Below are 13,550 nucleotides of genomic sequence, written 5' to 3'. Positions count from 1 at the left end.
AAATATAATGCCCCATCAAGGCTAATGTATAAATCAAAATTTGGAGAATTTCGATTTATTGCGATTCTTAAGAATATCTCCCTCTGGTTTCGTAATTAATTGTGTTATAACTTTATGCTGCGCGATAATACGTTTCCGTAGCTCAAAAAAGATATAATGAATTTCTTATAACGATAAATACAGAACACTGTTTCGAGGAAAACAGCAGTAAACTTACTTATGCCATTATAATTTTCAGCCCTTCCATTAATTATGTAAATAATTTTATAATCTCTCCGTGAAGTATCTTCTAAGTACTATTAACACTTTCAAATTTGCTTCCAACTTTAACAACATAATATTCCTGATAGCCTCGTTTATTTCATTATTGCAGTATAGTAGCGCAGTTTGTTCTATTATTAATCTTACATGCAATTAAAACAGATATTGCGAAAAATAAAATAAACAAGTGCTCGTACGTATAGAATAAGCAAACACTTTTCGAACGATATCGTATACGATGGCTACGTTCTATACGGGCGGTTATGGGAACAGAAAGTGTTGAGGAAGTGGTGGTTGCGTCACGAGGCAACCCTCATCGTTCGAGAAAGGAAGATTTTTATTATTTTTCCGATAACCGGTGGCAGTTCTGCCGTGTTCCAGCCGACATCGACCAAAGTGGCCGTGCCGGCGGTGCCGTTAATCCAATTTCTCGGATTAATTAAACGGAGGTTGGTTCTCGTTAAACTACTTCGTGCTGGAATCGAGGGTGTCGGTTTGGTTATACACCTCGTTTGGGACGAGCTACCGATCGTTTCAGTTTCCGTATAACGTCATGTAAGAATCTTGGCTATCCTAATGGTACACGAAATCGTCTCGAACGACATGCTAGAATATTCCATGGGAACGTGACTTTCCTTCAGATTCCCCTTCCGAAAGAGTGCTCTGATATTTTAACAGGACCGTGAATTAGTTTTGTTAGAGGATCGTCGAAAGTATCAATTGATCGATATTCAACGAGGCGAGAAATTTTCCCCGAATTATTCTCCCATTAAGTGACTTTTAACGCTTAAAAAGCTTCACTTTTACCGTTCCCTTTGTCTCTATTAGCGACTCGATCTCTCAACCACGGACTGTATTAAACTGACCCCGAGCTGGTCGTCTGCACCGTGGTCAGTGCCAGACGCTGAGTCAGCTGGATTTTTTTCTGCTATCGTTACCGCGCGTACGCATTTCCAGGAAAAAATGTAGGTCGTCATATTTCCGGGAATCCGGCTGCCATTCATCAGCGTTCACGTTGCGAACGTTAAAATTCCCTGTATCCGAGAAAACAATCGAGATACCGGTATTCAACGAGATACGTTACAAACTGCATACCTTTCCTTTATCCTTTTACATGCCAGTACGTATTTCCCGAAATCGTGACAATCCTTTCGATCTTATTACTAGCGCGAGATTAGAGTGTCGGCAATCTTTTATCAAGAACACCGTTGGATTTAAGAGAGAACTAGCCAAGAGCACTGTTGAAAATTAAAAGAGGAAACTTGAAAGGAAACACGACCGGTCTAAAGGTCTTTCAACGGCAACGTATATCCCCGTCTGTGAACAGGAAGCGACTTTGGCCGATGCTTTCACGTGCAATCGGCGGCCTGATAAAGAGACCGTCCTCGTACGTGGAAATGGCGACTGTGGCGTTCAACGATAACAGGCGGAGGGGGGGGGGTATGGGGGAAGACAGAGAGGGATGAAAGGGAGACACACACTGGCTGAAGTTACAGATTATTCGCGCACATTTACACGACAGCCATTTCCAGGGTTGTTTCGTGGCGGGCTTGAACGCGGCCCGAATTCGCAGCCGAACCGCTATAATTTCGCGAGTTAAAGCGGCAAATAGGTGGGAGGGGGGGGCAGAATTGTAGAATAGAGGGTGAGAGACAAGTTCGGTGGTAGACGCCGAGTGGGAGAACACTTTTGGCCGGGGAACTTTGCTCGTATATTATGGGAGCTCGTGGTAATTGATTTTGCGCAATCGTGTTAAACTGGAAGTAGGTTTCGTCCCCGGAAATCACGGCATTGTAACGCGTGCTCGTGACTTCGGGCCTGTTAATCCCTTCTTCTTCGATTCCCGCGTTCAACCCTCGACGTTTGGAAATACGTTCGCGGTGTTATTGCCAATAAGATGCTCGCATTTCTTCGCGTCCCGACACCCCCTTATTTATATTACGAACGTACGGCCGCTTGCCGCATTGACGTTTAGCGGCTCGGCGTCTCCTGGGGGAGGCTACGAGCGCAGCCACATCGCGTTGCGTCGATATATTTTGTCTAACTATCGTCTTCGCTACTTTTCAGAATAAGAAGAATTATGAAATCGGCAATCTTCTTACGAAAGAGGCGTAATCTACGCGAAGGAATCCTCGGGACAGTCTTCAACTGCAGGGATAATACACGATGGGAGTGAAATTATTCATTTGGAGGTTTTAGAATGCCTCGCGGAGAAGAGTAGATTTTAATGTGATAAAGATAATAATCTGGAAATGTTTGAAAAATGGAATTTTTAGTAGATGGGTAGATTAAGGAAAGAAACTTAATTCTTATTCCGTAATACAGAGCCAGGAATATGTATTTTCCTTCGTCCCATGAATTTCAAACGAATTTGACATGCGTAGGGACGAGCAAACTATATAATGGGCTTAGTCGAATGAATTTCCAGCATATATAAACGAGATAACGAACGAACTTTACACAAACATTGAATTACAATTGGTTGATTCTGGAAACGCAACGGATTTTTGTCACGCACTTCTCTTCTCGTGCGAAAAAGTTTACTTTAATCGGATTAAAACAAATTTTGCGATAAATTATGAGAGAGTACAGGTACGTGTACAATAACTTTCCTGATTTAGCGAGATCCTAAATTAAAGGATTAAGTAATTGCACTAAAACGCCAGACATCACTGTATGCGTTTCAGTTGCAGTTCAAATAAAATATTTGTTAATTCGTGAGTTATTTTGATACTGAAGACATCTGATGCTACAGCATATGCGATAACTAGCGTCTGCTGCAGGTACATGTAAAAATGTAATCATTAAAATCAAAAATCTAATGTAATCATTAAGAATTGCATTATTATTAAAACAATCGACTAAAGCGTGAAAATACCACGACCATTCTGCTTATCGTAACGATAAAAGCCAAAAGCATACAAAAATATCAAAGAGTAAAAATAAATATATCAACGCAAGGTATATCATTAGGTTAAGGCTATTACTTATTTATATAAAAATATTTTATTTAAAAAAATTAAACTGTCATTCTACGTTAAGCGCAAATACATTAAAATTCATGAATTTTTTAAGAATCGTTCGAATCCAATTCTTGATTTTTTCATTTTTCTATTATCATAGCATCCAAAACCACTATGCGCTATCAACTGGCCTTTGGCCGATTATTCGGTTTATGGTCAACCTGCGGTCACTAGTGGCCAGTTCCACCAAAACGCTTCTTAATGACTAGTTGACTATTGTCGACGTCTCTGGGGATATTCTTCCTGTTCGTACTAGTCTCGTGGACAATGTCCATGCCACATCGATGGTAGGAAATAATCTGTCATGCAACGAGTTTCCATCTGAACCTGCTTTAGACGATCAACAACCTCTTGACCCAAGTACTTTTCGTGAACCCACGGTCAGCCAGTGGTCACTATTGGTCACATTCCCGAAAATCATTTCTACCAACTACACGAATACTGTCGGCGTTTCTCGACCTACCCTTTTCTGGCTTGACAATCGTGGACAATGTCTATCCCGGATCAGCGCTGGAAATAATCCATCACTCCTCCAGTTTCTCTTCGACAATACCTTTCTAGAGTACAATACATATATCGTGAAATTGGGACTGGAAAAATGTCCACATTGAAGGAAGCAATTCTATCATGCGGGGAACAAAGAGAGTCTTTTTAAGACAACAGTGATTTCCAACGGTGAGAGGAGAATAGAAATTAAAAATTCAAGAGTAAAGTGGCATAACGCGGGGGCGTTAAAAAGAAATATTCTGGTGGAACAAGAAAGCAGTGCGAGGACGTTAAGAATAATTGCAGGAGTAAAAAGAATGTAGTGTAAGAACGTAAGAAAAGAATTCCAGCAATATAAAGTACAGTGTAAGAACAATAAAAAAAGGAAACGTAATAATAAAAAGATAAAGTAAAGGTATCAAGAAAGAAGAAAACTGCGGCAATAGAAAAATGACATGGGGGGGGCAGGCAGAAGGAAAGAAGTTGGTAGGAATAAAAACGGGAAGCCTATAGGGATGTCAAAAAAAAGGGAACTTCAACGATAAATAAATCAGTAAAAGGGCGCTAGAAAGAAAACTCCAGGAATAAAAAGAGTAGCACAAAGACGTAAAAAGGAGGATCTTAAATTCGTCTCTCAGTTGCCTAATTATCGGCGAGATCAACTGCCCAATTAACAAGGTACACCAGGAACCTTTAAAACGACCAGCTCAACAGATAGCGAAGCCAGTGGAAAATATAAGCAGTCTTATCGTGGCTTTTCCGGCCATCCACTAGAGTATTCCAGCATGGAGGACAAGCGGGTGGGTGTTAGAAGCGATAAAATCTAGCAACGTCCAAATTTTCTGATGTGTCGCGGGACGCAAAATTACGAGGTTCGGAAAGGAAGATGAAAAGATACGCGCAGTCATGTCTCGTGGTTTCTCTTTTCTTGCGAGATGGCAGCGTCACGACCTAACATATACGACTTTTGAACATCCATATTTGATCAGCCGTATTTCCTTCCTATCATGTATGGTATATATTTTTCCACGGTGAGTAAAAGGTCTTACCGATCTCCAGTTTTGACCTGCCCACGAAGTTTCTCACGAGCTCCACCGCTGACCCTGTTCGACTTTTACTCGAAACTTCTGCCCCCTGCTTCCTTTCTGGCCTCGCATCCGCTGCCCCATCGGTCTGTCGCCACTTACCCTAACTTCTACTTACTTTCATTTTTTTCCCTCTTTCTCTCTTTTTTTTTTTTACTTCTTGCGCTCCCATTTGCCTGTATTCCGAACTCGAACGAGGTCGTGCGAGGCGTATTTTAATACGAGCCGAAACGTGTCTGGCAGATGCAAACGGATGGCAGACGTGCACTGCAAGAATAACGCTTGCACAAACGAATTTTCAAACGGAAATTGCATATTTGTCGAGCTCTCTGGTCAGATAGAGAGACAAATAGGAAGTGGATAAGGCAGGGTTATTTGAGTCAAAGCGGATAATTTTTAAGCGATTTATGTTTAAAAAGAGAATATTCCAGTCATGATGAACAGTGACTTTTAATATCTACTTGCATTGAAAGCCCGGTAAGCTTTCGTAGGCATACGAGCATGTAACTTGTACTCATTAAAAGAAAAGCATGTTCAACTAACAGTTGCTATTATCCTAATTCAGTATCGTGTGTTATATTACCTTGTCTCTGGAAGTTATTTCGTTGCTTATTTTATTAGTTCTTATATAATACTTTCTCGTTCGAATCATCCTCGCATTTTTAATACTAGTTCTTGTAGAGCATAATGTACCCGATATTTTCTCATTCTTTCTTTATTGCATTAAAGACTAACGATGTCTCATAATTTACAACAAATTTAATTATCCTGTTCAAAGTTCAAGATTGAGTTTTAAAACGTTGAAGTTTAAGTAACTGAAATAACCCTACGTTATTATACGACTAATATGTCTGATGTAAGATTTAAGCTTTTGACATAGTGATAAAAGAACGGGGAATTCAAAAGGAACGATTTAGAAAATAATTACTAGCTGGAGAAGTTCGTAGCGAAATTTAAGAAATTTTATTAGAGAAGTTATATGCTATTCATTTCAATGACCTTTTACCAACTATCAAGTAGTTGCGCGAGCTCTTTTTCGAAAAGTTTTCATCATTCTCAATAACGAGTTCCGTCAAGTAGATTCTATTTACTTCTCTTCGAATCCTCAGAGTCCAATTTACCAGGTATAATTAAAAGAATTTTGTAAAGCTCAGAGAATAGACGATAGTGTGAATAAGCGTAGAGTCGCGTCCCGCGAATCGAAATGAAGATTTAAAATCTCTTGGCTGCTTTCGTCAACGTTATCTCGAAAAATGAAATTAATCCATCCTCCTTAATCTCTTTTAGTACGCAACTAAAAGCAGAACTTTGCACTTCGCCAGTTCCATCAAATACAAGATAGATGCATTGAGTTGTCAAACACGCCACCAACTTTCTAAACCGTCTAATATTTCTTTATCATAAAAATTTCCTCTATAGCGGCTTCCGAGATGTGGAATTTATTCTACGCGTATATTTCACGAATTGTCCGAAGTTGTTTACTCATGAGGGAAGGTCAGAATGTACTGCGCAAGGATTAAATAATATTCGAACGAATGACCCTGTATACGACTTTAAACGACTTCTAGGTAATTTAGAACTTAAGAATGTTTCATAACGATTTAATTTTTTTTTTATTTATTTTTATTTCCTTCACACGTGCTCGAGAAACAGATTAGACTTACCAAGTGTGGCGACGTACGGCGCAAAAACTCGCTTAAAAATGCATGGAACGAAGGGGACCCTTTCCGGATTAACGACATGATTGTTTTTAATAGACTCCTGATTACGTGGCAACTAGTTTGTAGACTTTAAAAATTGGATGAGAGAAAAGTTTACTTTTTCCATGGAAAATCCCCAGCCGTCATTAATTTCCAGTTTTTCCTTATTGTCGCGTTCGTAAATTTTCGCGGTCGTGTCATTGGACTCAGGAGGCTGGTCGCGCGGTATTTTCTAACGTTAATCAAAACGTGTCAGCGCGTTCCTGATATTCCTTTAGCGAGGATTCGCGAAATCCTGTTTCGTATTCCGCGGCAGTGTCCGCGACGCTATCTCCGCCAGTGAGCAGAGTTCATCCGATAAATCTCAATTTTTATTCAGCAGCTCGTGAAACGCCCTTTATCTTCCGTCGGCTTCTCCCTTAATTTGTAACAAAAAAAAAAAAAAAAAAAAGAAGGGGAAATCGCCGGGGTGGGCGGAGCACGGCTGGGGAGCATCAGACCGGCAGCGAGTTTCAAGGAGCTTCACCAAACTTTTTTTAACCTTCGCCTTAATTTCACCCTTGCAAATCCTACCCATGTATATACATAAAATATAGTTACTCATAAAAGTCTACGTATAGCCTTTGAGCTATTAGTAAAACTTAGAATCAGAAATTCTCTTGAGAAGTTTTCTAGGTATTAGCTGAATTTAGATGTAGACATATTTAAACGAATAATATATGATCGTTACCACTTTCTTGTTAATTTTGTGCCGAATATCGTTCCTTGATTGCTCGTGCAGAGATGTCGATTTATCGAACAAAGTCAGTCATTTTGTTCTCACTGTGTTCTAGAAAGACGTCAAATACATTGAACAAATTCAAATTGATTTTGCACTATGCAAGAATAAGATTCTGTGCGTTTCCTGATAAGTCAAATACATAAAACTAAATGGGTAAAAATACATTGATTTCACTCTATGTATACGAGTATGCATGTATAAATGTTCGTGCACGGAGACTTGAATCGCAGGTGAAAAATTTCTCAGCAAGTTTCTAACGTGACTTGGCCCGTTCGTGATAAGAATTATTAAATAAGAAATCCATCCCCCGGTCGTCATGGAGATTACGTAATAATGAAAGAAAAAAAAGTTAAAAGTAATAACCTGTTTGCCTGCCCGCGAAAAACTTGCCAGCTCTCATTAAACGATATTAACGCGCGAACCTGGACACTCGTTACGTGGCCCCTTCTTCTCTTTATCCTTCTAATATCCGTGATACTTACTCGCTTATGCTTTATTTACGCAAAGCGAAGATTTTCTCGGGATCGCTCGCGACTCGTATCGAATAAACGATAAAAAGACAGAACGGTCTGGAGAATATGAAATTTTCATGTTCGTTTGTAAAATAAGCCGGAATAACAGAGAAAAAGAGAAGCTCGGTGGAACAAGCTTAGTATTAACAAGGAAAACCATTTAAATACTTGGTCACGAAGCGGTTTTGTAGAATTCGTCGCTGGGAAAGATTTGCTTGAGCACGACGACGCGCATTGTTTCTCGCTAGCATTGTGCTCATGGCAACGGTGATTCTTCTACTCGAATAGTTGGGAAAGAAGTCGGTGGAAAAGCGGAAGTCCCAGGCGAATCCGCGTCCTGTAGCGTCACCAAATTTATTCGACTGTGAATCGTGATTTAGCCTGTTCGATCTTCTACCGACGATCCATTTTCCCTTTGTTTATTCCCTTTTTCTTTCGAACTTTTCATTGCTTTGATGAGCAAACTTCCACGAGTATCGTGAACGATAACGACGTTCCGTGACTCGGACAAGAAACCGAGCAGAAGAAGTCTGGTAATATCGCCTCTTTTTTCTGTCCTCACGTAATTAACTCGTTAAACGTCGAACGATGTAAAAATCGCGCCAACCTTATTAACTAGCACGAATAAAACAAACAGTCTTCTACCCGACTTCAGTTCCACCGCGAAAGATACATAAAACCTGGATAGGAATTTTATTTGTCAAGTAATACGAAAAGTATTGTACTTTGGATATATTTCATACATCTTTTTCACAGTGCGTGCATGCTGTACGAGTCGACATTTTAAAATTTCCTGATGCGAGAAACAGAATTCAATTATCTTAATTGAACGAAAGATAAACAAGCGAGTTGCAGTTGGAATATCGCATTTACGCAACGTTAGTTCTTAATGCGTTACTGAAATTTCGTCTTCTTTACAGAAAGCATTTTCCTTCGTTATACCGCGAGCAAAATGCTGCAATGAAGGTGGCTGGAAGCGAATAACTTGCGACAATCGAGTAACACCCGTGGAATACAGCGTTCTAACAGCTACGAAATGAGCCTGACTAGAGATGGGCCGTTACTACTTGTGCCGCCTGTCTTTCCGCGTCTTACAGTTAATCCTAGCTTACTGCATCTCGCCGAGGCTTTTAATGTACGCGTTGTTTGCTAGATTGCCTAGCTCGTTAAAAACATAGCGATTCTATTTATAATTCCCGAATCTCGTTTTTGTCCGCTCTCCTACAAAGGTTTAAGCGTCCCTTCTACGAGAGAAAAAAAGTCGTGACAGAGTTACTAACGAAACACCCTATATATTACATTTGTGGAAATTTCATCGAATAATTCGCAGTTGCAGTTTATCACGAACGTCGGTAAACGTGAAATAAATATTCGTATCTCATAATTCGTACCAATTAACGAACATACGGCTGACCAACATTTCAACCAAGGACTTCTGTCAATACACGCAGGTTTTCATATATTTTAATATCGCAACGTTGTAATTCAAGAATCAATAGCAACGGAGCAAAAGCTGATTCCTTCTAAACGTGTTCGAAATAATAGTCGTTCAATGTAATGTTCACGAAAGTATTTAGACTATTGCAGATTTTCGACAACGTCGTATTTATACGTATTTCAATTATAAAATTACGGGCGCGTCATATCGTTGAAACATCTGACAGCTTCTATGCCCTGTCGGATTTGTTTCAAATTTTTCCAATATGATCGCGACAGTCGAATCTCGTTACGAACCTAATGAGATGTTTCGTATAACGCACATGACAGGTATATTCATTCGTATAAAAATTCCACGAATATTCGAATATTCCCGTGAACAACTGTATATAGCAAAGGGTAAAATATTCCATTGTTGTGCATTTTAATAGGTAAATCGTGTTTTCTAAAAGTGCTGTTACGACAAATCGACCAAAGAGTTCAATAATCGAACAAAGAGTACTTCAAAACGATAGTATGTACACACACAGTTTCGATTCGAGTGGCGACCTACGATATACGAAGTTATCTTTGCTATTACAAAACGCGATATCGCGAAACAATGTACCGTGTCGGCCAATAAATACTGCGACTAAATTACCGTATCGTTGACACGAAGGATCACGCGAATGGAAGCCGCTTGCACGATAAAGCGCAATTACCGGGCCCGATCACAAAAACAGTATTTAAATTATTTCCACGGATTAATGCGACGATAGAGGACCAAACGAAACCGAGTTGTTCTCAAATTATTCGCTGGCTACTCGTTTTCTCCATTATCGACAATAATCGGGAATCAGTTGTTTCACTGTGTGAAACCGGTCCCATCAATGGGCCGATTCAATCGACGGTCTCGCGAGACTGCACTTGGATTACGAGCAACGAGAAGCATAAAGCGATTCGTCACAAACCACCGAACGAATTTACATCTACGAATTTACAAAACGACAGGCGGAAAGGCAAAGAAATATTATTTTAGACTCACCGTTAACGATGCGAAACGTCTTGCGAAAAATAAATAGTCGGAATATTCGCGTTGATGGAGTTTCACCGAATTGGAAGAGATGTCTCGTTAAAATGATGCTAGAGGACTAGATTCGAACGCGACACGACTAACAAGGAAATATCCAGGAAAGAAAATATCCACGAACGTAAAATCTAGGGACTTGCCTCGTTCCCTTCGTCGACTTGTTTCGATAGTTTCGTTCGACTGACGAGCGTAATCCCGCGGATGAACCGTGAAGAGGCAAAAAGGTGCACAGGGAAAATACGTGCAGTCTTTGTCTCTATAAAAGAACAAATGTGCCATAAAGGAGAGGTGTCTACAGGGCCGTGCAAATAGTATTGGCAGCCGGAGCAAGCCAATATTGGCACCCCGGATAGAAACGAATCGAAGATGCGTGGCTCCTCCGAGCAATTTCCAAGTCGCCGCAAAAATCTTGCCAACGGTGAAACACGATTTCTTTAAAATATTTCCTCGAAATATTTCTTCAACGAATGCGCATTCTACTCTCGTATTCATTCGTCCCCTTTCCCAGGCCCTTCTTTCATTTTTTCGCCCCCTTCAGTCCTATCAGTCAAGGCAGGATAAACTTCTATAAAGTGGCACTTTCATCGAGGCGAAAGATCGTTTAATATTTTAATTCTCCATCTTTTCCCTCGGTCCAAGTATCCGGCCTTTTAATTCGTCCCTCACGGATCCCGTTGTTTATTCATATCCTGGCGAGAAATTATTCATTAACTTCACAGCCGGCTCTCGAGAGTGTACGCATCTGAAATCTCGTCGAAATTTCTCGCCGATGTAAACGTATGGTCTTTCCTCTTGTTCGACTATACATTTTCAAAGTTCGGATAGCGAGCGACGAATTAGAATTTTTATTGCAGAGCGCGCCGTTATTACGGGTTTCATTTTAATATTACGCGATAACGCTCGAAAGAAAGTCGAAAGAATCGAATTTTATCGACGCCGCGGGATCTATTATCGTTTGCGAAACTTCATCGGGGGAACTAAGCAGGCTGTCGCAGCAACGACTTCGATTAATAAAAAAGTGAAAAAGAGGCGAGAGAAAATATCTGCAACGACGAGGCAACCGAGACACCTGCAAATTGACTGCATTTCCGATAGGAATTTTCGCGACGGTGAAAATGCGAAATTGCTCTCGGCTCTGTCAAGAATTTAACACCGTTGTCTCTGTGAATTTTCGAAATTATTCGATCGTGGCATTTGCGAGGATAGAAACGGAAGCAAGGAAAAAGAGCATCTGGATGTCTTGTCGGCGATGCAAACGAATACTCATTTCCAATGAAAATTAGACGCGAGATCAGACGCGAGTGTTTGTTCTTCCTGAGCCTTTCGACCGTTCGAACTTCTGTTTTACATTACATAGAGAAGAGAACCTCTCCTTTCATAGCGCGGCGAAAGACCAAAGCCATCAAGTTTGAGCTTCTTCAAACGTCGGAGCCGGCTCAGGCCAAGTAGAAGTTCGCCAAGCGAACACGCGTGAAATTACGTTAATTTGCAAGTTGCCAAGTGCAGCGTAGAATATAAGCCAGTGTGGTAATTTGCCTGTATCTTGGCTCGATTGTTTTCTCGGCAACGCCGCTGGGGCGCGATTCTTTAGTTTCGCGGATTAGAGACGAAGGAAATCCCGATGGGATGCGTAACATCGTTTTGTCAGTGAAGGGGCAAGCGAGAAAGCGGAATGAAAATTGCTACCCTGAATAACAAAGCCAGGCTTCGTGTAATCTGTTTTATGTAACTGCACTGTTTCGCCAATTGCATAATACAGCATAACCCCCGACCATAACAATAATTCAAATTGATTCTGCGTAAAGATACGAATTCGCCGACGAGCGAACAATTCAACGCGATAATAACCTCGGTAACGGACGAGTGATCCTTACGATCGATAATCCGCGCGCAAAGTGCAACGAACAATTAGCTAATAACGATACGACTTGGCGACTTGAAGAGGAAACAGATGCTGGTTGAAGGTAACGTGAAACGAACGTTCGCCATCTATAACGCTAAACCGGGATGAATCGAGAAGTTGCCCTCTGTAAAAAGCATTCGCCTATCGCGGGAAAACATAGGCGCATGCACCAGTTTATCATCGATGCGCGCCTCTTTTCGAACAGGCTCATCGAAATCCTGCTACCATCGTGTACACACAGGCGTACGGGGAATGGCTTTACTGATTAAAAATTACCGGCCGTCAAACTCTCGACCGGTATCATTCAACAGCACCGAGGCAAGTCGAACTATCCACCAGCTATACCCGTTCTCTCTCTCTCTCCCTCACTCACTCTCTCTTTTTCCCCGCAGCGTTATTTAAGCTCAGTCTGTGCTTCCTTCTTCCATCTTTCTCCCACACGCCACTCTCTCGCGCTTTCATCCGCCTCTCTTTCCCTCCAGTCTTGCACTCGTGAGCCTCTCCGTCCGCCATTAGCAGAAAAAATAGCTGCACCGCCAACCAGCAAGCCACTCCAGTCACTGTACTCCTTTCATCCGTGTGTTTCCCTCGGTCCATCCAGGCCGGAAGAGACATTTCGTGGTATTTAATTCGCTGCTGAACTCGCGCGCGAGCCGATCTTTTGTCCCTTTGACGAGAACGAGATACGTACAGCGAACACGAGTCTAGAGGAGATGAAAAAGAAGACGGAACAGGGAACCGATGATAACGTCTCCGTCACAAACGATTGCGCTATAAAACATCGACGATAGACGCACATACTAGTTTTTCTCCTGGATAAATATACACAAAGAGGTACTGGAAAGTTTACCGCATAGTCGTTTCAATTGCACCGGTGTTTTTATTCTGCTCTTTCAAATCGGCCGAGATGAAGATAAAATGACCGATACGGCAATGGAAACAACAGAAATATTGTTAGCGTTGCTTGCAAAACCGATACGATTTCTATGTGTTCTAATAAATCGTTTACCGACGTAACAAGCTTAATTCTGCTGTGTCTTTTTGCAATCATTTTTTATACAACTTTATTTCTATATATCGTCGCAACGAGAATCAGCATGGACAAGGTTCGTTCTACCGTGTCTTCTCGGATTATTTTTGGTATAATTTCGCTTTTATATTGTGGCAGTGAGTATGGACGAGATTAATTCCACCGCACTTTCTTCCACCGTTTTGGATACGGTAGAGTTTTTCTATTCCGAGGATGAGAATCTATGTGGATAACGTGTGATGCACACAGAATATAGAGAGAGA

At 41.0% G+C, this 13,550-nt stretch overlaps 2 protein-coding genes across 4 annotated transcripts in view; one reads left to right on the top strand and one right to left on the bottom strand.

Moving 5' to 3' along the window:
• LOC122575053 overlaps positions 1 to 13,550 on the bottom strand; it is a 277,691-nt gene that overhangs the window by 236,143 nt on the left and 27,998 nt on the right. The window lies entirely within an intron of this gene.
• LOC122575054 overlaps positions 1 to 13,550 on the top strand; it is a 52,958-nt gene that overhangs the window by 12,468 nt on the left and 26,940 nt on the right. The window contains exon 1 of one of the 3 annotated variants that reach the window (XM_043743443.1): positions 4,377 to 4,570. The exons of the other annotated variants lie outside the window; for them this stretch is intronic. The gene's annotated coding sequence lies outside the window, so the exon portion shown is untranslated. Of the gene's footprint in view, positions 1 to 4,376; positions 4,571 to 13,550 lie in introns of those variants that run through there. 3 annotated transcript variants of the gene reach the window in all.

Source organism: Bombus pyrosoma, linkage group LG14 (assembly GCF_014825855.1).
Source record: "Bombus pyrosoma isolate SC7728 linkage group LG14, ASM1482585v1, whole genome shotgun sequence".
Classification (NCBI taxonomy): Eukaryota; Metazoa; Arthropoda; class Insecta; order Hymenoptera; family Apidae; genus Bombus; species Bombus pyrosoma.
Note: the sequence above shows the minus strand (reverse complement) of the source record. Positions and strands in the feature narration are given on the sequence as shown.